This window comes from Tupaia chinensis, unplaced genomic scaffold (assembly GCF_000334495.1).
Source record: "Tupaia chinensis unplaced genomic scaffold, TupChi_1.0 Scaffold149309_1, whole genome shotgun sequence".
Lineage (NCBI taxonomy): Eukaryota > Metazoa > Chordata > Mammalia > Scandentia > Tupaiidae > Tupaia > Tupaia belangeri.
Window position 1 is genome coordinate 221,739 of NW_006209153.1, and position 26,598 is coordinate 248,336.

Consider the following 26,598-nt stretch of genomic DNA (forward strand, 5'->3'; position numbering starts at 1 on the left):
CCCACATGGCTGACTGCAGCGTTTGAGTCCTGGACTCTCTTTTTCTGATGAGCACATGCACCCTATAGCAAAAAAATGAAAGAAAGAAAACACACACACACACACATGGTAAAGACTAGAGTGGCATTTTCCAATTTTGCAAAAACTCCCCTTCATTTTTCATTAAAGAGTAGACTAAGGAGTTCCACAGCCCATAGAAGGCCTTGAGAGTGTCAGGTTCTCCTAGCTTGTTCTAGCCCAACATGTGCCTCTTGGACGAGCAATGTCAGCACCATCCAGGAGTTTAGGGCTGCAATTTCTTTGGGTCTACCCCCAGACTCACTGAATCAGAAACTGTGGGGTGGGGCCAGGAATCCAGGCTTTAATAAGCCCTCCAGGCTTATTAAAGATAATGTTTGAGAATCACTGCCAGATCATATTATTAAATAATAACTGGCAATAAAAATAATATCTTGGGAACCAAATAACAGTGCAGCCATAAAATGTCATGTTATGTGAGGTTGACTCGTATGAGAATGTTTGATTTTCAATTCAGAGACCTCCCCAAGTATGCTGGACGTGTCTGAAGCAGGGCTGGCTGAGGCTGGGAGTGGATTGTGGCATCAAGACCCTGTTGAGGGTGTTGTCTTTCTGTCTCTCTCTTACCTACAGAAGAAATAAATACACTTTAAGAAACAAATACTGTACCACATTTTTTTTAATTGCCAGAGGACATGTGCACTCACTAGAGGGAAAGCCACAGAGAGAAGAGGGAAAAAGAATCCTCTCCGTGTGACACTGCAACCCCTTATTCTCCATTTCTCCATTCTGTCAGAATTTGGGGCAAAGACGCATATGTGCCCAGCATGTTTTCCAAGCTGCCAGTGCCAGGACTTGAACTACACTCGTCCATGTGAAATATGGCTCCTTTAACTACTAGGTTATGGGGCTGGTTCTATTTTGTAGTTTCAATAGTCATTTTCTCATTTAAGCTATGCTCCAACAGTGCAAAATTAGCATAACAGATATTATGCTGATAAAAAAGTGAAAAACAAAACAAATGAGAATATTTTGGCTCAAAGAAGCTAAGCAAGTACCCCTGGATTACACAGCTGGTAAGCACTGAAAAAGTAGATCGTGGTGTTCTGTTTCCTTACTTCTTCAGTGCTGTCTCCATTTTATAATTTCTTAGTCTTCCTTCTTTTATCCACAGTCTGAATACGCTGGTACTGAGAACCCTGCCTTAAACTCTTAGATTATGAGGGAATCGAACAGGGAAATTACAGTTGATACATTGAAATATTGGTGGCAAAAGTCTCAGTGTCTCAACTATAACTTTCTTCAACGGAAGGGCTTACAATTGTGCTTGAATGTTTCCCTCTTTAACAAGAAGAAAGGAATTATGAAGTTGGAAAATATTGACTCCAAGTTGCTCCTCAGGGTGGTTAGTGGCCTGACTGCCTTTTCAGGAAATTCACAAACGCCTCAGGAGCCCAGAGCCTGCTGCGTGTACCTGAAGGAGTCACGGGCTGGCAGCTCTGTTTGGATTGTGTGGTTTTGTGATCCACACTGCCATCTTCTGGGCGTTTCATAGCCAGCTGTTCCATTTTTAGTGACTGTTTCAGATCAAAGATGGGTCCACGGTTATCAATCATCTCAATAGAACTTGTTCTTGTGATGATGGCAGTAGTTGTGGCGAAAACAAAACCAAAAAGAAACCAGAGAGGGTTCTGGTGTTTACAGCCATTCTCACTGTTTAAAATCATGCTCCATAAAAAGGACAGTTGGTCAAACAACAGAAGAGAGAAAACATGCAAGAAGGCTACTGCTCGTTTTTAAGGGTGGAAGAGACCAGACTGGCCCTTGGGGGGAAGTGAAGAAAACTTGAAAATGTACAACCCACAGTGGTTGGTTCTGGAATGTGGTATCATGAGCACTTTAAAAATTCTGTTTTCCAAAATTTCTATAATGCAGAGATCATACGGTATATTGCTTAGGAATATGGACCATGTTGGTTTCCTGTGGTTGTTTTAATGAAATACCACCAACTGGGTGATCTAAGGCAACAGCAATTTATTGTCTCTCCGCTCTGGAGGCCAGAAGTCTGAAAGCGAGTTGTCGACAGGGCCCTGCTCTCTCTGAAGGCTCTGGGCAGAAGCTGTTCTGTGTCTTCCTCCCGGCTTCTGGCGTTACTAGCAATCCTCATCACTCTGACCTCAGCTTCCTCCAACATCACAGGGAGTTCTCCTGTGTGTCTGTGTCTTTTGTCTTCTTGAAAGGTTACTGGTTACATTGGATTAGGGGCCATCCTACTCCATCATGTCACTTTAATTACATTTGTGATGACACTGTTCCAAATTAGGTTCTGGAAAGCACATTCATTTGGGGAGAACGTTCTCCAGTACATGGACTTTGGGTTCAGATCATGACTTAACTACTAATGAACTATTCAACCTTGAGTCAGCTATATACTTTTTCTTTTTAAAAATTTGTTATAGGGCATGTGTATAGTTCAATCCCCCTCCCCCTCCCGAAGGGGGGCCTGTTAGCCATGCTACAATCTCTTCTCCATTTTCCTCTCAGGATTTTGGGCATGCACAGACATGTGCCAGGCATGGTTTTCAAGCCACTAAGTCTGGGACATGTAAAATCCAGCCACCTTACCACCATGCCTCTGACTGGCCCAATATGTACTTAAAAACATTTTTTTTTAAAATGTATTATCATTATTTTATTTTAATTTGATCAGAGAAAGACAGAGAGAGAGAGAGGGAAAGTGAGAAAGCAAGCCATCAGGTTCAGGACTTGAACCACTGTAGTCCATGTGGGAGTCCTGTGCCTTAACCACCGTATCACCTGCTGCCCCCGGCCAATATGTACTTTTTGGAAGCATTTATTTTCTCATTTTAAATTAAAGATAAAAAATACCAATCCCACAGGCTTTTTGTATAGACTGATGTGAAGGACTAGCATGGACCTGGAACAGAGTAAGTACTCAGCAGAAGGAAGTATTAGTTTTTCTTTCACTATTAAAAATAATAATAATAAGGCTTAATGAAGGTAAAGGGAGAGGGAAAAAATTGACATATTTCCTGATCCAAATGGATCATTGAAATAAAGAGAGCTTTGGTGAACATAATTTCTACCTGACATTTTTTTTTCTCCTTTCACATTACATTTAGCATACAGTGAAAAATCTCTAATTTAGCTCAGGAACATTAGGTTATAGTTAAATTATTGTTTTTGATGTAAGAAATAACATAGGGGTTCACTTCTATCTCAAAAGGGAGAATCAGAAGAGACACACTATTTCTTTGGGTGAGGTGTCAGAGGGCACATGTGTAAGAACGAGAGAGAGAGTAATTTCCAATGGGGCATGGTCATGCCTCAATCCTTTTCCTCCAATTCTTCATCCCATCAGGACTTTGGGCATGCGCAGGTGCCCAGCAGGTTCCTCAAGCCACTGGGGCTGGGATTTGAACTACAGTTGGCCACGTGCTTCCCTTAACTCCCTTCCCTTAACTATGAGGCCTGCCCTACACTATTTTAACATTGAAGACTACCTGTTACCACTTTTCTCATTCTACTCTTATCCCAACTTTCCTGAATCAGGTACAATTAACTCGATCCCAAGTATGTCCTAGGTTTCCAGTGTTACTAAGGGGATCTGTAACAGCCACTTGGCAAGAAGTAGCCATCTCATTAACCTGATTCACCTTTTTTTCATTCAGTTTGACTACTGGGGACTTAGAGATATATTACCTGAGAAGACTATGATATAACTTAAGAAAAACCCAAGAGTGTTTTAGGATGAGCTATTTTTCCAATAAATTAAAGCCTTAGGAGGGCATGGGACTGGACGGCGGCACAGCAGCAAAACAGTACCCTGCAAGGATGACCCACTAGGGAAAACTCCACATTTGTGTCCAGAGCCCTCTGTGAGTGTGCTGGGCACAGGCTTGCCCATGACCTGGGGCTGGCTGAGGCTGAGGGTGGATTGTGGTGGTGGTAGAACTCTGTTGAGGGTGCTGTCTTATCTCTTTGTCTCTGTCTTTCTTACTCATGGAAGAAAAAAATGCATGAGCTATAAAAAAATTAAAGAGAGCAGGAGAGTCTAAGGAGAAGATGAAGGCTGAAGAAAATTTTAGAGGCTCACTGGCTGCAGGAAACATTTTTACCTGGGAAGAGATAGAAAGGGAATTTCTGAGCACCTCTGAGTGGTAACCCATTTGCCACCTAAGAAAAAAAGCCCCCAAGGCAACAACTGTGGTATTTACATGTGCCTAGTGTTCCATGTGCTCCCCTAAAAATGTCCATGTGGCTTTGTATATACATGTGTTTACAGAATGTGTAAATAAATATGAATAGAACATAAAACACATGCGCCTGTGTTTATAAAATACGCAGCCACTTATGCTAATGAAATTACTTCCATCTGAAAACAAATGGTCATTATCTACGGAAGTGCTATAAATCAGGGAGATGACTGGAATTCTTGTCCTCACACTTGGAGAAACTGAGTCTCTAAAGTAACGTTTTTTTACTAGACTAGGCAGGAAAGTTGGCTTATGTTAACATCGAAACTTTATTGCTTCAGAACACGAGGGGATTTCAAAAGTTTGTGGAAAAATAAAGCATGAGTTTATGCTGATGCAAATTTTTTTGGAACTTCATGCATAGTTTTATCCTAATACATGTTTTCCATGAATATTTTGAATGTATCTTCCCGCAAGTTGGAAAGAAAGCTCTGAGATTCTATTTTCATAACCGAGGTACTTGAATTCTAATTCACTTCTAGTGACTATTGCCGTTGACATCTTACATTTTTATGTATCCAGTTTTAACAAACTTCTCTGAGCCTCCCAATAAATTGGTGTACATGAAATCTCAGGGAGGCTGTATAAAATGCACAGTTGTGAGTCTTACCTCCAAAGAAATAAAGGAAATCTTGAGGTGAACCAGGAATCCCCATTTTTAGCATTCCTGGCTGATGTAAGAAAACTGAGGATCATGATTTGAAAAATACTGCTTTAATGTCTGAGTGGTATAATTAAGAAAAATTGTCTCTTTTTTGGTGATATAGTTGGAGCATGCTGTAGCTTCTATATGCTTCCTTGCTTCTTAAAAATAATTGGACTGGGATTAAGAGAGTGAAAACTTAATCCAATTATTATGTTTAAGGGTGGGACCTTTAGGAGGAGATGAGTGATTGAGTGGTTAGGGTGGAGTCTCCATGCCTGAGTCCTGGTGGGTTGATGAGGAGAGGAAATGAGGGAGAGAAACACATAGGGAATACTGGCCACATCTTTCGGCAGGTATCCACCATTTTTTCCACTTCTGTCCTCCATGTTGTGAAATTGCTAGCCTGATGCCTTTAGACTTTGTAGCCACTGGAATCATGAGGCAAACAAACCTCTATTCTTTATAATGCACTCAGTCTAAGGTTTTTCTGTAGACAATACACTAATCAACTATGACAGAACATTTAGAAATAACTAAAAAATGTAATAGAACACAAGACTCAGTGGAGTACTTTGCAAACCAACTCCTCCAGGTGGTTAACAGGAGGTAAAGTGGTTGAGTTCCAATCAGCTAAAATATTTCATAAAAATCAGTTTATAAAGGCACAACTGCTTGTTAGTCCAATAACTACCTCTGGTGAAATAGGGCTTAAGTTTTAAATTATGGGTGGCAATTTCATGATATCAATTTGGTAGGTTTTAAGCAACATTTAAAAAATGTAATAAAAATAATTACAGATACACAAGAAGTTGCAAAAATAGTGCAGAGAAGACTCAGGGGTTATTACCCAGGCTCCCACAGTGGGAACATCTTATACAGTACATTGTCCAAACCAGGAACTTGACATTGGCACAATGCAATTAACTCTCCAGACTATCAACCTTGCTTGGATTTGACTTATTTTGACATGCATACCTTTATATGCATGTGTATGTAATTTCTTTTTTTTAATTTTTAAATTTTTTTGAGAGATTTTTGCTATAGGGCACACAAGCTTGCCGGAGAGACAGAGAGATAGAAAGAGAGAAATCACCCCCTAGGGAGGTGGCCACACTGCAATCCTTTCTCATCCATTCTCCTCTTGGGATCTTGGGCATGCACGCACACTCGCGTGGCGTGAGTTTAAGCCACTGGATCCGGGACTCGAACTGCGGTTGATTATGTGGGAGTCCAGCAACATAGCCATTACGCCAACTGCTGGTCCCGCATGTGTGTATAATTTCATCCCATGTATATATTTGTATAACCACAATGATTCCAATCAATGCACAGAATTATTCCCTCACCACAAAGATTGGAGCTACCTCTATAGTGACTCAACTCCCACCCATCCTCTTCATAATCCCTGGAAACCATTGATCTGTTCTCCATTTGAGTCACATTTAAAAAAATGAAATAGAATAAAGCAGAATGAAATGTAAGAGAAAATATCAAAGTGCATGTCAAAGAAGAGGGAGAAGTATTGAAATAGGAAAGCTTTCTTTCAGTTATGTATGTATATAGATGTATGTGTGTGTATCGGGTTATGATATAAAATATATTTTTTATAGAGAGTTGCTGGCAAAAATACAAAAAGCAAAGAAACACTGTGATAGTAGATAACCTGGACCATCTACATAATTTCTTGTCTCCCAGGACACATAGTCGATGGAGTAGGGACCTTTTCCTTTGGCTGATAGCTGCAATTGTCCCTCAGGCCTCTAACTGTCTTCTTCTCACTGGAGGAAAATTCACCATCTGAATGCTAAATGAGTATTCTTGCTCAAATCTCTGAGATCTTCTAGATGAAATGAGCAAAACCAAGTAGACCATGAGGGGCTCTAGGACTATGTAAGTTCTAGGTTTCCCTCTGGCCTCACCTTCCCTGGAGCACAGAAACTAATAGAAACCAGGCGGAAAGCTTCCCAACCCCTCAATGCTACTAACTTCTTAGAAGTTGTTCAAAGGAGTAAGGATGTTCCTGGGACTTTTTTTTTTCCTCTCATTTATGAGACATTTAATGGCATGTTTTACAGTTAGGCAATTTCTAGAAAACTTAAAATCTTCATTCAATTTTAAATAAAAATTTGTCAAGGTACGTTTTACATTAGTGAAGGGGTAATATTTTACCAAGGTGTATACAGTCAGCTGGAAAGCAAATGGATTGTTGTATAGATGAAGTTCTAGGTTTTCTTTCTTCTAGTCTTTATTTCTAGTGAATTATAGCATTCTGCCTCAAAAGCACAGGTTATTGTGAATGGCAAAAGACAGTGACTTTGCTAAATACATTCAGAAAAACTTAGGATAGATTTCTCCTCAGGGAGCCTTCTAAATCCTGCAGATTGTGATGTAGATGGGCTTTTGCTCAAAGGCTGAGAAATGGGATGTTTCCATTTTGGGAGATAGTGGTGAATGGATGGGCGCCCAATCCATTCTTCGGTTGCATATATCCCTGGAAATAACTTCATTTTTGGGGGCAGCATTTGGGCATGAGTTTTTAAATATGTCTAACAATATGCCATTGATCTATTTTACCAATTGAGTAAAGGAAGTGTGTGTGCTCATGAGAGACAGACAGATAGACAGACAGAGAGAAAGCACTCTTCTGTGGGGTGTGATTGTGCTGCAATCTTTTCTCCATTCTTCCATCCTTGGGGCATGCTATCCAGCATATTTTTCTAAGCCACCCGGGCTGAGATTCAAACCAGTGGGCCTTGTGGGGTCTGGTTCCCTTAACTATCAGGCCACAAGGCCTGCCATGGATAGCCACCATATTTTCAGTGCGAAGAATTTTTAGTTTGAAGTGATCGATTCAGGTCTTGAGAGATACTGAAAATTTTGCTGTGAGATTCCACTTGAAAAAACTTCAAAGAAATTGTGTTTTTCCTGAAAGATCATTCTTCAGTGCAGCACTTCATGGGAGTACTCTTTAGTTTGACAGCTGTCCTAATTGACTTTGGAAAGGCAGCGTTTGCTCATTTCTTGCTACACCACACTGAACATGTGTGTATATACATTAGGAGGACAAGCAATTGTCTCCGTTTTCTTGAACACTGAATCAAGATTAGGAGTGAGCTATTGACCATTGGCTGTTCTTGAGGATAACTCAGTGTGATTGATGTTTGGATGCAGGCTCTTTGACTGACCTGGCAGTGCCCCCTAGTGCTGTACACAGAGTATACAGCCCATCAGCATTCATCCACAGCAGCTCTGCCAGCTTTTCCCGCAGCATGTCTTTAAATTAATCAAACACACAGATAATTTCTTCGTAGCCTAAGTTCTCATTGGTAGTCACAATGACAGAGTCAGTAGTATTTCTACCTCATACAAAGACCATGGCAGAGACCATGACAGTTAGTATCCAACTCCTTGTCTCCAGGCATTGCTCAATATGTCGTTTCAGGCCAAGATACTTGAGAGCTGGGGTGTCTCCATCTTTCCCCACGCGACAAGAATATTGGAAGACACTTGTTTTACGTGGCATTAAGTACACTGTGCAAGGGGTCGCTCAGTGGCATCAGACTTGCTAAAGGCACTGTCTCAAGATGTATGAGTTGCTCCAGGTCGCCCAGCCTAACTTCACTTACACATATGCCCAAAGTTTATTCATACTTGGACACGAGCGTTTTTATCCAGCTATATAGTAAAATGTCCACTTATGCATATATGATAGTAATGGTTTTTCCACGTTTGAAGCTATTGAATTTTATGTCATAGTTATAGAGATTTTCTTTTCTTTTTTTTGGAGAGGTTTTTGCTACAGGGCGTGTGTGCTTACCGGAGAAAGACAGAGAGAGACAGAAAGTGAGAAATCACCCCCCCAGGGGGATGGCCATGCCGCAATCTCTTCTCCTCCATTCTCCTCTCAGGATATTGGGCATGCATGCACATGTGCCCAGAGTGAGTTTAAGCCACCAGATCCGGGACTCGAACTGCGGTTGACTACATGGGAGTCCAGAGACATAGTTATTACACCAACTGCTGGTCCGGGGACTGGTATTTTTAAAGACTCTTTACCAACACCAGACCAGATCTCCAAGAAGTTCTCAAGCGAGTGCTATCCCAGAAAAATTAAATACAGACACATGAAAATAAGAGTTCAAAAACTAAGAAAATGGTAAGCTTAATCATAGAGACACGTCTGAAGATGAATATTATATTCCAGAATTTAATAGGGAAGATAGGACCACAACAGAAGATAGATTAAGTACATGAGACTGCACTGGTGAAAGAGCTTTTTATGACTTTTGACTAAAACATTGCTGATTTTCTTCTAGGCTTTGTTTTCCAGTTTTAAGGATTTTTGTCCTTTTTTGAGCTGCTGGTAGGTTCATGTACCTACTATTTGAACAAAATCCTAACCTATTTCCTGGCTTTAAGTTTTAAGTAAAAATCCTTAGTATTTCTTTGATTTATTAAAGCTAAAAATTGCTTTTCTTGAAATAAAAAATATATTTAAAAATACCTTTTAATGACCATAGTAAGCTTTATAGCATCAGCTAGTTGCTACCTTATAGTATATTCATTCTACTCAGAGTTTCACACCTAAAGTCAGACATGTATTCACTGATGTGTACATACCAGCTAAACTTGCTATTGAAAGTAGTTAGCTTACTTAAGAAATGTCGTGAATCAATAAAATGTGAGGGAAAAAAGGAATGGAAAACAACCGTAGACACCTAAGATAGTGTAAGATGAGGGTGGGAAATGGCAGAGGGTGAGAAGTATGCTGTGACAATGATTAGGGAATGAAGGTAAATTAATTAATTAATTTTAAATGTTTCAGAAGAAAATTACAGTGCACTTTTAACTAGGTTCTAGCTTTGTCCATAGTTTTAGTTTAAGGTATTTTGTGAATCAATAAGATGTGGGGGAAAAAAATGTAAAAAATAAAATAAAATAAAATAAGGAAAAAAAAAAGACTCTTGGCAGGAAGGTAAACTACCTGTTTTTAGGATAAGTAGTGGAGGTTTCAATAATGTTTGTATAGTTTTTGGCAAAGAAATTAAGTACTGCAGAGCATTATTTTGTACTCCTAAAAGGATCCTCAATTTAGCTACTAGAGAGTTTGAAATCCTTTTAGTGTAGAAATAAAGCATAAGTTAGACGAAGTTTCAGAAGACTCTTGGCAGGAAGGTAAACTACCTGTTTTTAGGATAAGTAGTGGAGGTTTCAATAATGTTTGTATAGTTTTTGGCAAAGAAATTAAGTACTGCAGAGCATTATTTTGTACTCCTAAAAGGATCCTCAATTTAGCTACTAGAGAGTTTGAAATCCTTTTAGTGTAGAAATAAAGCATAAGTTAGACGAAGTTTCAGAAAAGACACTATGCTAAGGAATACATCCAACTTGACTATTCGTTTTCTGTTTCTTATATGAAATAATCAATTGTTTGACTCACACAGACCACATTCTGTATTCACGAGAGATTTCTACTCACTGATTCTCTTTGCGATGTTTCCTGAGTTACAGTTAATGCCACTGTGCTCACTAGTTTTCTCAAGCTTCAATAAATCATTTTATAGTTGTCTAATTTTGTAAATTGGGAAAATAAAATAATGGTCTTAGCTCAGGCCCTCAAGAAAGCAGAGTCAAGGCTTAAAGTGCTGATATTTTATATGGTTATGCAAATCTAGGGCAGTGAAGCTTAGGGAAAAAGAGCCATGAGGCAAGAAAAGATGAAAAATCTGTGTGATGTAGCACATTTCTTTTTATTTACCTGTTTACTTTTGTAATTTCTTATTTACATTTAATTGCTGTTCATCTTCCTGGGGTACAATTTGGATCTTCAAAGCATGCATGCAGTGAGCGATAATCAAATCAAGGACATTACCATATTTATTGTTTTCAACAAAGAGCATTACCTTATGATGTGCAACTTCAATTTCTGCTGTATTAATTTTTAATTTTAGATATGTATGGATAAGATTAGGGATGTCCTTTTTTTCACTCTGTTATGTTATGTCATTCCACAACCAAGTTGCCTTGTTTACATGCTTTTGTGGGTCTGTTTAATGCTTTTCTCCTGAGCCCCTCCCACCTCTCACCTCCTACTCAGTCTCTACTATTTTTAAAAAAATATTTTTTAGAAGATTATTTTTAAAAATTTTTTATTTTTTAATTTTAATTCGACCAGAGAGGTACAGAATGAGAGAGAGCAAGAGAGATGGCAAGAAAGCAAGCCACCAGGTCCAGGACTCGAACCGTGGTTGGCCATGTGGGAGTCTAGTGCCCTTAGCCACCATGCCACATGCTGGCCCCAGGCCCTGCTATTTACAGTTATCCTCTCTACTTCAATGTCTTAGGATCTCTCAATTTCTGCCATAGAGTGCAGATGTTCCATATATATTGAACAGGGACATACAGTGTTTATCTTTCATGGCACATTTCTGTAGCTGCCATGGCATCATATTGAGACACCAAGAGAAACAGCGGAGTGTCCAATTGGATGTTCACTCCTCAAGGGGCACTTCTCTGGAAGAGCTTCAACTCCATAGATGAGATGAAATCGAACAACTCCTTCCTGTCTCCTGTATGCCAGTGGTCAATGCATACCCTCAGACGGCCAATGTCCCTCACTTCTGGGTTGTGCCAACTAGTCCCCTGATGGCTTCTAAGTCTGGTTTTCTTCCTCTGTCAAATGAAGATAATTATATGAACTCCCTTAGCAAGTGTTTTGAAGATTAAGCAGGATAATGAATTGAAACCTTAGCAATTGTAGGTCCTCGATTAATGAACACTAAAAGAAAAGATGATAAGGCTTTTGAGTGCCTAGCAATTGGCCAGAGAGTTTCTGTTTGCTTTTGAAATGATAAGAAACTTACCATCAGTCACAAAGAGTGGTGATGATATTTGAGTATGGTGGCACATTCGGGACCTCGTTCAATAGTAATGTGCAGTTATTGAGACCATATTCATGAGAATAGAGGAAAAGAAAGAGATCCCAAAGTGTTTGTGCAGCCATAATAGTGAATAAAAAATTAAACAGTTTTGGATGGAAAGGAGCCACCCTGCAATGGTAAAACAAATAGCTCATAATGGCTTCCTTAGAGGGAAATATCTATTTCAACTTTGTTCCAGGAATTCAGAGAATGCTGGATATAAGCTATTCCACCTCATTTCTGCCTTTTTTTTTTTTTTTTGGATAAATATAACACAGAACAAGAGCAGAAGTTCAAATCTTCATTTGCTGTCTCACCGAGGCAGAGTTTTATTAAAACTTGGGAGGTAAGAAAATCAAAGTTCTGAAAGCTGGTGCTCAACTTTCTCCCACCTGGAATTCACCTATTTTGAATGGCACTGTCACAGATTTCACTACGAAGTGGCAACCCCACTGCATTTCAGCTAAGACACTCACACTAAAATGAAAGTATCCTAAGCCATACTGAAAACAGAACCAATGCTAATATAGTCAAATTAAATCCTGAAGCCAAGACATTTAAAAATAGGAGTTCTCTGGGGACCAGCAGGTGGTGTGGTGGTTAAGGTGCTGGACACTCCCACATAGCTGACCTCAGTTTTAGTCCCGGATCTGATGCATCTCTTTCTCTCTCTCTGGTCAAATTAAATGAATGAATAAATAAAATTAAATAAATAATTTTTGAAAAAAAAGAAAAAAATAGGAGTTCTTATATTGCTTGTTACTTCTATACATGGCATACAACTGGATATATTAATATTCTGGTGAGTCTGTTAAGGACAGACACATCTTTCATTCGGCAAATGTCCCTTAAGATTTGGGGCGTGGCCATAAACATCAATATGCAAGCATTTCATGAGTTTCCTGAACTCAAGAACCTTTATTTGTTTAGTTGAAAATATGTGAGTACTAACTAATACACTAGTAAAAAAGCTGTTATGAGGGGATATGTACTTCTGGATTAATGAGTAATAAAGATAGCTAGGACTCCCAGTTTAAGAGAAAGAGGACTCAGGCATTGAACAAATCAATAGAGGCATAGGCATGAGGTACATTTTAAAAGGATAAAAAAGGGTTGGCTATGGGGACAGCAGAGGGCATAATGGTTATGTTGCTGGACTCCCACATAGCTGACTGTGGCTTGAGTCCCAGACCTGGGGGTCTAAAACGCATGCTGGGTGTGTGTACATGTATGCCCAAAATCCCAAGAGGGGAATGGAGGATAAGAGCTTGCAGTATGACCATTCCCTCCAGGGGATGATTTCTTACTTTCTGCCTCTCTGTTTCCGTCTCTCTGGCGAGCACATGTGCCTTATAGCAAAAATCTCTCTTAAAAAGGCGGGGGGGTTGGCTACAGAGAAGAGATAGAGAGGGAACAGATATTCTAGACCAAGGGGAAAGATGCAGAGGGAAAATATACATGCCATAGTCAGGAGGCAGAGAAGGAAATAACGATAGCAAGTGTTTATCGAGTATCTTCTATTCATTTGGTTGTGCTAAACCCTTCAAACTTCTTGTCTTATTTAATCCTCACCATAGACTCCTCAAATAGACATCCTTTCATCCGCTCTTTCTTTTTCTTTTTCTCCCCCCCACCCCACCCCCGGCCATGTGCATTGCCTAGAGAGAGACAGGGAAAGACAGAGAGAGAGAGAGAGAGAGAGAGAGAGACAGAGAGAGAGAGAGAGAGAGAGAGAGAGAGAGAGATAAAGTGAGAAATTACTCCCTTAGGGGGTGGGGGGGTGTCTACATCGCAGTCCCTACTCCTTCATTATCCTCTTGGGATTTAGACACCCATGCACAAAGACCCAGCATGTTTTTCAAGCTTGTGAGGGCAGCAACCACACTGTGGGACAAGCGGGATCCAGCGCCTTAAGCACCATGCCACTTGCTGGCCCAACATTCTTTCTTTTTTAAAAAAAAGTTTTAAGTTTTTAATTTATCCCATGAGAGAGAGAGAGAGTGAGGGAGCACCCCTAGCAGGGTCTTGATGTTGCTAGTATCCAGTCAGCCCGGATCATGGGCAAGTGTGTGTTGGCATGCTTAGGAGGGCTCTGCAACTGGTAACCTTCCTTATGGGTCAACCTTACAGAGTGTCGTGTTTTACTTTTGTGCCACTGTCTGGCCCCATCAAATGGACATTCTTTTTCTTTTTTTTTTCAGTTTGCTGTAGAGTGTGTGTACTCACCAGAGAGCTAGAGAGGGGGGGAGAGAGAGAGAGAGAGAAAGACCATGATGGCCCTCACCATCAGGGGCAAGGGCCATGCCACAATCCTTTCTCCTCCAATCTTCTCTCAGGATTTTAGGCACACATGCACACTCATCATGAACCTGGCATGATTTTCAAGTGCCGAGTCCGGGACTTGAACCATGGCCAACAGTGTGGGAGTCCAGCACTTTAACTACCAGACCACGTGCAGGTCCCTCAAACGGATATTCTTTTTTTTTTTTTAAGAGGTTTTTGTTATAGGGCACGTGTGCTCGCCAGACAGAGAGACAGAAAGATAGAAAGCGAGAAATCATCCCCAATGCAGGATGGTTTCTCTGCAATCCCTTTTCTTCCATTCTCCTCTTAGGATCTTGGGCACGCATGTACATGCGCCCAGCGTGGGTTTTAAGCCACTGGGTCCGGGACGCGAACCACGGTTGACTACATGGGAGAACAGTGATAGTGTAATAGCCATTACACTAACTGCTGGTCCCTCAAAGGGGTATTCTTAAGAGGTGGTAACTGAACGTGGAGATGCCAAGTAATTTGCCAAGGTACTTGCCTATTGGATATTTGAACTCAAGATGAAGGTTCTGGTCAGACTGGGAGGAGTCTCACATGCCAGCCTGTGTAGGGTAAGCAGAAAGAATATGAAGCAGAAAGAATACATGGAGAAATGGAGTCAGTCCTCAGACTCACAGTTTATCTAGCTTGGGAGAAAGCCAAGATTGCTAACAGCACAGCGGTCTGCAGGATGGATGGGAGCAGAGAATGCAGGGCCAGGCACGGGTGGCAGGATGCTGGACTGGTGGGTGTCAAAGTTTGGCCCTAGGACGGGCAGCATCAGAATCAGCATCAGCATCAGCGTCAGCATCAGCGTCAGCATCAGTGTCACCTGGGAACTTGACAGAGATGCAAATGCTCAGGCTGCATCCCAGACTTGCTGGCCCAGGTTCTCTAAGGGTGGGATTCAGCAATCTGTGTGTTAACAAGCCCTCCAGGGCCAGCATATGGTGTGGTGATTAAGGCAACTAGATCCATATGGCTGACTATGTGGTTCAAGTCCTGGACCCAGCAGCTTGAGAAACGCAGTGGACATGGATGCATGCAAGTCCAAAGTCCTGAAAGGAGAAATGGAGGAATGGAGATTGCGGTATGACCATCATGTACTAGGGGTGCTTTCTCACATTTTTTCTGTTTCTCTCTGTCTCTCTCCAGTAAGCACACATAATATCTGGTTAATTATAAAACAAAATGAAATAAAACAGGCCCTCCAAGTGAAGCTGGGGAAGCTAAAGCCCTGGGACCATCTATTGATGGCTGTGGGAATGGAAAGGGGCAAGTGATGAAATATTAGGAAGGAAGAAATAGGACCAATAGGTGGCATAATGGTTATATCTCTGGACTCCCACGTAGTTGACCATGTTTGAGTTCCAGACTTGGCAGATTCAAACTCACACTGTGCACACGTGCCTACATGCCCAAGATCCCGTGAGGAGAATGGAGGAGAAGGGATTGTGGTATGGTCATTCTCCCTGGGAGGTGATTTCTTTCTTTCTGTCTCTCTGTCTCTCTGGCTAGCATGTGCACCCTACCTATAGCAAAAATCTCTCCTAAAATAAAAAAATAGGAAAGGCAGAAATAGCAACGTCTGTATCAGTGACCAACTTCTGCTAGCTCGATCCTTAGTCTCACAGTCCGTACCTTGGTGACTGATTTGCTACATGGGAATAGAGAGGGAAAGTCAATGTCTCTTCAGAGATTTCACGTCTAGAGTAGTAAGGATAATGGTGGTCTAATTTGCACGTATTCCACCTGTTTCAATCCTGATTGGACCATATCCTGACTATTATTATTTCACCTTTTCTTGTCTCACTTTGCTCATGTGTGTAATGGAATAGCAGTAACAGCAGCGTCACAAGGGTGTTATGGAACTGAAATGAGATCATGTGAGAATGCCTCCTAAACTATAAATAGTGAAAATACGGGTCATTATTAGGGACAGACATAGAAAGGAGAGTTTATAATCATGATTTTGTTTTACAAAATATGTAAAAATATACATGTAAAGTGATGGTAGAGGCCACCACCACCTTCTGAGAAGAGAGGAAGCAAGAGAGAAGGCCATGACATCTGTCAACCAAGTTCTCCAGCCATGACACCCTGAAGCGCGTTAAAATGTTTGCCTGTGCCCCTTCTCTGATCCAATCTGGATCCAGAGTTGTGTACAGACCAATTTATTTTTATTATTTATTTTTATTTGATACATTTAATCACTATACATCACTTTGCTTTTAAGTCAAATTTACCCAACGTGAATATACTTCACACCATCCAGTAGAGGATACAAAACACATTATCATCAACAGATAATAACCCGTTTCTGTGTCCCTTAAATGTCTTGCCTCTCTATTTTCCCTCTTTAATTTCTTTCCTCATACTCTCCCCCTTCTCTCACTCTCTTCCCACATTGTCTCCAGATTCTATAACCATTTTTAATGTTTCTATGTCCTCTAATTTCTCAATTTCCACCATAGAATGTGGACAGTCTGTATATTGTTAAGTGGAGACATATGATATCTCTCTTTCATTGCCTAGTTTGCTTCACTCAGTAATAAATCTTCCACATTCGTCCAATTCCTATCAAATGCCAGGGTATTGTGTTTTATGGCTGAGTAGTATTCCATAGAGTATAAGTGCCACACTTTTCAATCCATTCATTTGTTCATGGACATTTGGGATGGTTCCAAGTCTTAGCAATTGTGAATAATGCTGCAACAAACACAGATGTACAAGCAAGCACTTTTCTGACTGAGTATTCTGCTATCCCTTGGGTAGATACCCAGGAGTAGAATTGCTGGATTATATGGTAGTTCTACTTGTAGATCTTTGAGAAATCTCCATATTGTTCTCCACAATGACTGTACCAATTTATATTCCCACCAGCAGTGTAGAAGGGTTCCTCTTTCACCACATCCCAACCACCATTTATCATTTATTATTTTTTTAATCTTTGCCATTCTGACTGAGGTTTGATGGTATCTCATTGTGGTTTTGATCTGTATCTCCCTTATGATGAGGGATGTTGAACATTTTTTCATATGCTTTTTGGCTGTTCATATGAAATTGTTAGAGAGTTGTTTATTCAGCTCATTTTCCCATCTTTTAATTGGGTTAATCATTTTTTGGGGGGGGAGGGAGATAAGCTGCTTATGTTCCCTGTGTATTCTGGTTATCAATCCCTTATCTGAGGCACAGTTCACAAAAATCTTCTCCCATTCCTAGGACTGTAGGTTCACACTACTTACTGTATCTTTTACCATTCAGAAACTTGTTACTCTGATGCAATCCCACTTGTCTATTTTGGGCATTTTTGCCTGTGCTTTCGGGGTCTTATTTAAGAAGTCTTTGCCTACTCCAATGTCTCCCAGAGTTTCCCTAGTGTTTTCCACCAGTAGTTGTAGAGTTTGAGTTCTTAGGTTTAGATCTTTGATCCACTTTGAGTTGATTTTTGTTACTGGTGAGAGATAGGGGTTCAGATTCATCTTTCTGCAGTTTTTCAAGCACCATTTACTAAAGAGATTTTTGTTTTCCACTGGATTGACTGGTACCTTTTATCAAAAATCAATTGGCTGTATGTTTTGGGGTTTATTTCTGGGGGTCTCTATTCTGTTTCATTGGTTCATATATATATTTTTGTGCCAATACTGAGCTGTTTTGATTATCACGGCTTGGTAACATATTTTTGGGTCACGGAGTGTGATGTCAGTCACTCCACCCTTCTTGGGCAGGATTGCTTTGACAAACAGGGTCTTTTATGATTCCAGACAAGTTCTGTGATTGTCTTTTCTAGATCTGTGAAAAAAGTCTCTTGTAATTTTATGGGGATTGCATTGGGTAGAATTGCTATTTTGATTATATTAATTCTCCCAATCCAGGAACAAGAGATGGCCTTCCACTTTTTTAGACCTTTCCAATTTCTCTTTTTAAAAGATTTTAATAGTTTTTCTTATAGAGGTCTTTGACTTCCTTATTAGATTTAATTTCAAGGCATTTTTATACTTTTTGTGGCTATGGTAGATGGGATTACTTTCTTTAGTTCTGCATGTCTGCTTGTTGTTTGTATGTAGAAATGCTATAGATTTTTGTAAGTTGATTCTGTTACTTTACTGTATTCATTTACTACTTTGAAAAGTTTCTTTGTGGATACCTTTGGGTCTTCTATGTATACAATCATGTCATCTGAAAATAGAGATAATTTCAACTCTTCTTTCCTTGTTTGAATGCCTTTTATTTCATTCTCTTGTCTGATCACATTGGCTAGGACTTCCAGCACTATACTGGACAGGAGAGGAAAAGCAGGCAGTCTTGCCTTGTAATAGTTTTTAGTGGAAAACCTTTCAGCTTTTAACATTCGGTATAATGTTAGCAATAGCTTTTTCATAGATGGCTTTTATTATGCTGAGAAATGATCCTTTTATGCTGATTTTACTGAGAGTCTTAATCATGAAGAAATGTTGTATTTTGTCAAATGTTTTTTCCTCATCAATTGAAATGATCATATGTTTTTTTTTTAAATTTTTTTCTGTTAATTTGGTATATTACATTTATGGTTTTGTGTATGTTGAACCACCCTTGCATCCCTGGAAAAAAGCCTACCTGGTCATAATGAATAATGTTTTTTATATGCTGTTAAATACAGTTAGCAAGTATCTTGTTGAGAAATTTGGCATCTATATTCATCAGAGATATAGGTCTGTAGTTTTCCTTTTTTATCATATCCTTATCTGTTTTGGGAATGAGAGTGATAAAGGCTTCACAGAATGAATTTGGAAGGGTTCCTCCATTTTGGATCTCTAGAAAGGACAAGTATAATGTGGGTTATCTCTTCTTTAAAAGTTTTGTAAAATTCAGCAGTGAAGCCATCAGGACCTAGACTTTTCTTTGTTGGGAGATTATTTATTACTGTTCAATCTCATTGCTTGTTACAGGTCTATTCAGGCTTTTTATGTCCTGAGTCAATCTTGGTAGATTATATGTGTCCAGGAATTTGTTTATATCATCCAGGTTTCTTCTTTGTTGATTTATAGTAGCTCATAGTGTCCTGTAATGATGTTCTGTATTTCTATTATGTCTGTTGTAATGTTGCCTGAACCATTGCAAATTTTTCCAGTTCCTTTCTCTCTTCTTCTTAATTAGTCTAGCTAATGGTGTGCCAATCTTGTTTATCTTTTCAAAGAACCAATTTTTGCTTTCATTTATTTTCTGTATGGTTCATTTAATTTTTTTCCATTTATTTCTGCTTGAATTTTTGTGATTTCTTTTCTCCTGGCATTTTTTGGGGGATTTTTTTTTGTTGTTGTTTTTCCAGTTCTCTGAGACATGATGCATATCTTCCACTTTTAACACTTTTAGACAGATGGCCTGGAAGGGAGATACTGGTATTTCAGTTCTCTGAGTTCTTTCAGCTTGTAGCAGAGTGATTAGGAGGAGAAGTTCCAAGTCAGACTGCTTGAGTGCAATTGGCTCCACTGTTTCCTAGTCACGTGGTCTCAAGTAAGATACATTTTAAGCTTCATTTTCTTCTGCGGAAATTGGGCTAGCAGTAGCACCTCCTTCATAGGACTATTACAGGGATTCAGTGACATGATGTGTTTAAGCGTTTAACAATGTGTCTGCAATATAATGAACCTCATATCTTATAGCTATTATTACTATTATTGTTGAGATAACTGTTTTTGAAGGGAAAGGAGGGTGTAAGTAACCAGTTCTTAAGTTTTCTCATAATTTTAATTGAGAACTGTTCAAGGTAATAACTGACTTTTCTGATGAGCTGTTCGATTAGTGAATTCAATTTTGAGGAGTTGATAAGCAATACAAAATTACCTCCATAGAATGTGCATGTGGGAGGAGGCTGTAATTCTTTTTTTCTTTTTTTTTTTGAGAGTTTTTTTTCTATGGGGTGCATGCACTTGCCAGAAAGACAGAGAGAGACAGAGAGATAGAAAGTGAGAAATCACCCCCCCAGGGGGGATGGCCATGCCACAAGCCCTTCTCCTCCATTCTCCTCTTGGGATCTTGGGCAAGCATGCATATGTTCCTGGTGTGAATTTAAGCCACCGGGTCCAGGACTCAAACTGCGGTCGACCACATGGGAGTTCAGAGACATAGCCATTATGCTAACTGCTGGTTCTATGTGATTCTTAAACCTAAAACTTATGTTTATGTCTGTGCAAAATAAAATGACTAATAAGAGGGGAAAAAAAGGAATTAAAAAATCAGTTCCTGCTTTGTTTTTGGTGGTACATTATCAGGAAGGCCTCTCTCTGAATAAAATGGATTATCTTCATTTTCCTCTCTGGTGGCTTTGTGGAGTCCATTTACCTCACTTTATCGCTGTGTTCCATGGAGCTGTCCATAAAAGCTTGACCCATCAATTACTCATGCCAGTCTACATACTAGCAACGAAAGGCTTTCTATTCATGTTCATGTTTTTTTCCATTTTTGTGCTCTCTTCCATCATTTATACTTACATAATTCTACTAATAGTGGTAATAGCAATAGATAAGATATTTAAGGTACACCATGTGAAATAAAGCCACTACCATTAAGGAATGCCTGAGTGTTCTTAGTGTTTTATTGTTTATTTTTATTTCTTTCTTCTTTTCTTTTCTTTTTTTTTTACATTTAATCACTGTTCATCTTCATAGCGCACAAAGTCAAATTCCCCATTAATACACTGCATATTAATTAGTCCATTCAAAAATATTGCTGAATACATTATCATCAGCAGATAATTTCCCACTTTTGTGTCCATTAAATGCTTTGCTTCTTTCTTTTCCCCAATTGTGAAGTTTTTATCAGCCTTCCTATCTTTCATTGTGAGAAGGTGAAACTTCAAGTGGAGTGTTCACAGGTATAGATTTTCGCATTAATCATGATTTGCCTTTCCAATCTATGCCAATCATAAACAAACCTGTCTTGCCTTCCTTTACCCTAGGTCTCCAAGAAATGTATAGATGAATGAAATAGCTATTTTTTAAAGCCTGGGTTAGATAAAGCTTAAAAAATATATTACTACTCTCTTCAGATATTCTTGAGTTTAAGGTATTAGAATACAGTCAATAGTTATGGACCAGGTTGCATGTCTGTCTCCGAAGCCTACATGTTGGGTAGATGATATCCAGTCTTCTCCTACCATAACCACTGAAATAAATGATCATTTTCCCATTTATTTATTTCCAGTGGAGACCCAGATTTCCTCTTTCTGTCTGTCTGAGCTGTTTACAAATTCCACTGGCTGAGATAGGACACGAGGTAAGGGTCTCTTTTCTTAACGCTTTCATAGAACAACTCCAGAGCCTCATCCCCTTTCTTTTCCACCATGCTCAGCAATATCTCATTCTTCTGCTGCCGGGTCTTTCCCTGCTCCACCAGATCCTTTTCATTTTCAGTGAGTACATTACTGTCCAGAAGATCATCCAGCACCCCATTCAGGTCTCCTAGCCTGACTTGGAGTTGCCGGTGGTGCTCCTTTACAAAGGCGGCACCTGGATGGAAAGAAGAACTTCATAATCAGAAAGGAATAGTTTCCATATGGAATTCAGGATACTTACTGAACAAAGAGTCATAGTTCTGGGATGGGATATTGTTCTTTGTCTTGCATCTGTAGCTAAACCTTACACATAAACACACCAGGCAAACGTTTTCAGTATTAAATAAAATTAGGTGCACTCAAATAACATATCTTCCTCAAATCCATTCCTCCTACCCAACTTCTGAGACAGCAATTGCTCCTAGTTTATACTTTTCATTAAAATATTATACAACTTCCATCTTCCTGGGTATTCCCATGCGAATCCAACAACCAAACAAAAACCTTCAGGCCCATACATTGCCAGAAGTTATGCATGATGCTAGATGTGAAAATAGACTAGCCTGGATCCCTGCCCTCAAAGCTCTTCTGATAGAGGGAGAAATTAACTGGATAAATATAAATGGAAGAAACAGGAAGCATTAGGGAAAATACATGGACATTTTCTATCATGCAGACTCAAAAGTTCATGTGGTTTCTATATTAAATAGCTGTTTTAAACTTGAAAATTTACATTGTTTTCCTTCAGCGTTTTCATTAAGAGAGGTTTTTTTTTTTTAAAGAATGATATATTTCATTTCATTTAAATATTATTATTATTATTGAATTTTCTGTAGGGTACATGTGCTCACCAGAGAGAGATGAGAGGGGGGTGTGGAGGGAAAGTGAGAAGGCAAGTCACCAGTCCAGGACTCGAACCATGGTTGTCCATGTGGAAGACCAGTGCCTTCACCACTATGCCACCTGCTGGCCCTCAAAAGAGGGATTTTTAAAGGCAAAATATACAGAAAACAAGAAATGGAAAATTATGTGTTGATAATAACACATATGTTGATGTGCTTGATTGAGCCAATATACAGTGTATTGTGAATAGAAAAATCTCATTTTGTATGCTATAATGATGTACAGTGAATGAATGTAAATAAATAAAAATAAATAAATAAATAAAAAATATGCAGTTCATGACTCTCAAACTTTTGTTACCCTTTGCTTTCAGTCTAAAGTCAAAATGTTCTGACTTTCATCTTTGGACTGTCAGCTTCTGGCTCTTGACTACCTTTCTAGTTTCATGCTGATTCTGTCCTTCTAAAAGTTTAATTTCCAGTCACGTCAAACTACTTTAACTTACAGACCCCCAGATGCATGATATTTATCACAATACTTTACTGTTGCAGGCTGTTTTTTTGTGTACATTCTGTTCTAAAACCCTTGTTTAGGTAAATCTTACTCATTGTTTGTCTCTTACATCAGTTGGTTTTCATAAGTGACAAAGACAGAAAAAATGAAGTCTCAGTGAATGATGTATAAGCATTCAAAGGTTCCCAATATCAGACATGTCCTTCTGGTTTCAGTGTAAATATTTACTAACCTGAGAAATCAGGAGGGACTGAGGCAAAATCAAGCTGGAGATCCACTGAGAAGGAAAAAAAAATGGAGGATGAGACAAGAGGAATGACATATATTACTTGGCATTTCTAGTTTTTTATACAACCAATTAAAATAATTTAATTCTATTTCATAAGAGAAAGATTACTTTTTTGCACATTAATTTTCCAATGAAACCCAATGAAGTACTGGGTCACTTACTGTCCATTAAAGAAAGATATCAGAGGAAGGAACATATTTTTCCAATATTCTTTCTACTTCTACTTGTAAGTCAATATACCAACTATGGTGGCTACAAAAATATTATGTCATACTGTCCTACATAAATTGTAGCTGAGGTAAATATGTTTTGACATAAAATGTCAACATTTGATGAGTAAATTAAAACATATTTTTAAACATGATGGTACCAGGACTATGGATAGTGCAGATACTCATAAGGTATCCAAAATTAGGGGACCAGCATAATGGCTATGTTGCTGGACTCCCACGTAGTCGACCGTGGTTCACGTCCCGGACCCGGTGGCTTAAACTCACGCCGGGCTCATGTGTGTGCATGCCCAAGATCCCGAGAGGAGAACGGAGGATAAAGGACTGCGGCGTGGCCATCCCACCGGGGGGTGATTTCTCGCTTTCTATCTCTCTGTCGCTCTCTGTCTGTCTAGCGAGAGCATGTGCCCTATAGCAAAATAATAATAATAATAAAAATAAAGTATCCAAAATGAGAAGACTTGCCAATTGGAGTAACTATTTTGGACAATAATTAAACAGTGCTTAGCATTAGGGCTTCAACACAATCTTAGACTTTTGTCTAAAATTCCTGATGTTTAAAGTTCTGATGCACTTTGGGGCTGCTCCTTTGGCAGCAGCTCAGTCTTCATACATGCCAATGCAGAATGACTAACTTTCCTGTAGCCTGTGAGGTCCCACAATAGAGTTTCTGGTCCCTTAACTTCAGAGCAGAACATCAGCTACCTTGGACCACTACACTCATCCAAAACTCCAGCTATTCACCACCTCTCTATTTTATCCAGACCTTTCCTATTAAGAAACCAGTATGTTCTTGAGACCTGACAAAATCTTATTTAAATTAAAGAAAAGTAAACAATGTAAAAAACATTCCTGTGTTTAATGAGCTATAGAGAGTGCGACGGTATTTACTAAAAATACAAGAAGGGTTCTTCCAAAAGTTCATGAAAATGCACATGATGAAAATCATGCATTGATTTTGAAAATGCTTGTACCAAATTAAATTCATACACGAATTCTATTTTTCCACAGACTTTTTTGGCCCCCTTGTATGTATTGAATGTTTATATGAATTAGACACCATTCTAGACACTGAGGAAGCAAGCAGTGGGGAACAGGATATCTGCACCATTTCTTCCCTTATAATAAGCCATAAAGACCACCCAGAAGTCACACAGGTAAGTTCCGACCAACTGAGATGCGGAGGCATTTTATAGAATGTGGAGATGAGGCCTGAGACGGCTAAGTGTCATTCAACCCTAAAATGTACCTGGAGCCTCTACGTCCAACTCCCACCCAAGCACACAACATAAACAAGAGGGCAGTTTGCCCAGGAAAGAAGAGACATAGTCATGAAGCTGATCTCCAACTCTCTGGATGCTGCTGTGGAGAAACAAGGAGATGGAATTATGAAGACTCAGTTGGAGGAATAGGACAATGAGGGGCAAAGAGTTAACACCATCAACAATGTGACAGTCCCTTCCTAAGCAACTGAAATACATCAGCAGATGTAGGCCAAACCCATTTGGAATTGCTGCCACAGATCCCATCTGGACTTACACATTTGTTCAACTATTCCCCTGTTCCTGGGCATTCACATCTCACCCCCACCCCCTCCAGTACAAGCAGTGCTTCCAAGAACACCACTGCCTACTATTAGGTTGTGGGCAAAGTCATGATGTATTTTTCTATGCAAAAATGTTTAATGACTCTCCCAACAACCCAGTATTTCCCTGCATACAGGTGCTTTTATTTTATTGTAGAGATTTTTTAAAGTAGTTTTATGTTAAAGGGACAATTTTTTATTTTTGGGGAGGTTTTTGCTATAGGGCGCGTGTGCTCACCAGAAAGACAGAGAGAGACAGAGAGACAGAAAGACAGAAATCACCCCCAAGGGGGGATGGCCATGCTGCAATCCCTTCTCCCATTCTCCTCTCTGGATCTTGGGCTCACATGCACACGCACCTGGCGTGAGTTTAAGCCACTGGGTCCGGGACTCGATCTGTGGTTGACTACATGGGAGTCCAGCGACATAGCCATTATGCTAACTGCTGGAAAGGGACAATTTTTAAAACTATGTTTAAAATATGTTTTAACTATTCTTGGTAACATATTTTTGGGTCACGGAGTGTGATGTCACTCACTCCACCCTTCTTGGGCAGGATTGCTTTGACAAACAGGGTCTTTTATGATTCCAGACAAGTTCTGTGATTGTCTTTTCTAGATCTGTGAAAAAAGTCTCTTGTAATTTTATGGGGATTGCATTGGGTAGAATTGCTATTTTGATTATATTAATTCTCCCAATCCAGGAACAAGAGATGGCCTTCCACTTTTTTAGACCTTTCCAATTTCTCTTTTTAAAAGATTTTAATAGTTTTTCTTATAGAGGTCTTTGACTTCCTTATTAGATTTAATTTCAAGGCATTTTTATACTTTTTGTGGCTATGGTAGATGGGATTACTTTCTTTAGTTCTGCATGTCTGCTTGTTGTTTGTATGTAGAAATGCTATAGATTTTTGTAAGTTGATTCTGTTACTTTACTGTATTCATTTACTACTTTGAAAAGTTTCTTTGTGGATACCTTTGGGTCTTCTATGTATACAATCATGTCATCTGAAAATAGAGATAATTTCAACTCTTCTTTCCTTGTTTGAATGCCTTTTATTTCATTCTCTTGTCTGATCACATTGGCTAGGACTTCCAGCACTATACTGGACAGGAGAGGAAAAGCAGGCAGTCTTGCCTTGTAATAGTTTTTAGTGGAAAACCTTTCAGCTTTTAACATTCGGTATAATGTTAGCAATAGGTTTTTTATAGAAGACTTTTATCCTTCTATGCTGATTTTGCTGAGTCTTAGTCATACAGGGATATATTTTGTCAAATGCTTTTTCTACGTCAATTGAAATGATCATTTTATTTTTATCTTTCTTTCTGTTAATATGATGCATCACATTTATGGTTTTGCATATGTTGAACCACCTTTGCATCTCTGGAATAAAACCTAACCGATCACGATGAATAATCTTTTTTATATATTATTGGGTGTGACGAGCACTGCATACGGAAGCCATCTTGAGCTATCTATCATCTTGAGCTATCTGCCATCTTGGAAACCATTAGGCTTCACTAACTCACTGAGCAAACCGTCTTTCAGAAATCATGTGACCAACCATTCTCCCCAGAAGTGGTTGGGTTTCTAGGCAACGGGAGAGATCCACCCACATCAATGATTGGTTCATGCTGTTCTATCTCATTTGCATT

At 39.3% G+C, this 26,598-nt stretch overlaps 1 long non-coding RNA gene across 1 annotated transcript; it reads right to left on the bottom strand.

Moving 5' to 3' along the window:
- Positions 1-20,781: 20,781 nt before the first annotated feature.
- LOC102477058 (uncharacterized) lies at positions 20,782-23,572 on the bottom strand. The gene is made up of 2 exons (XR_003548341.1): positions 23,072-23,572; positions 20,782-21,658 (listed from the first exon to the last, which is right to left on the bottom strand). It is a non-coding gene; the product is annotated as an uncharacterized LOC102477058 (long non-coding RNA).
- Positions 23,573-26,598: the final 3,026 nt, after the last annotated feature.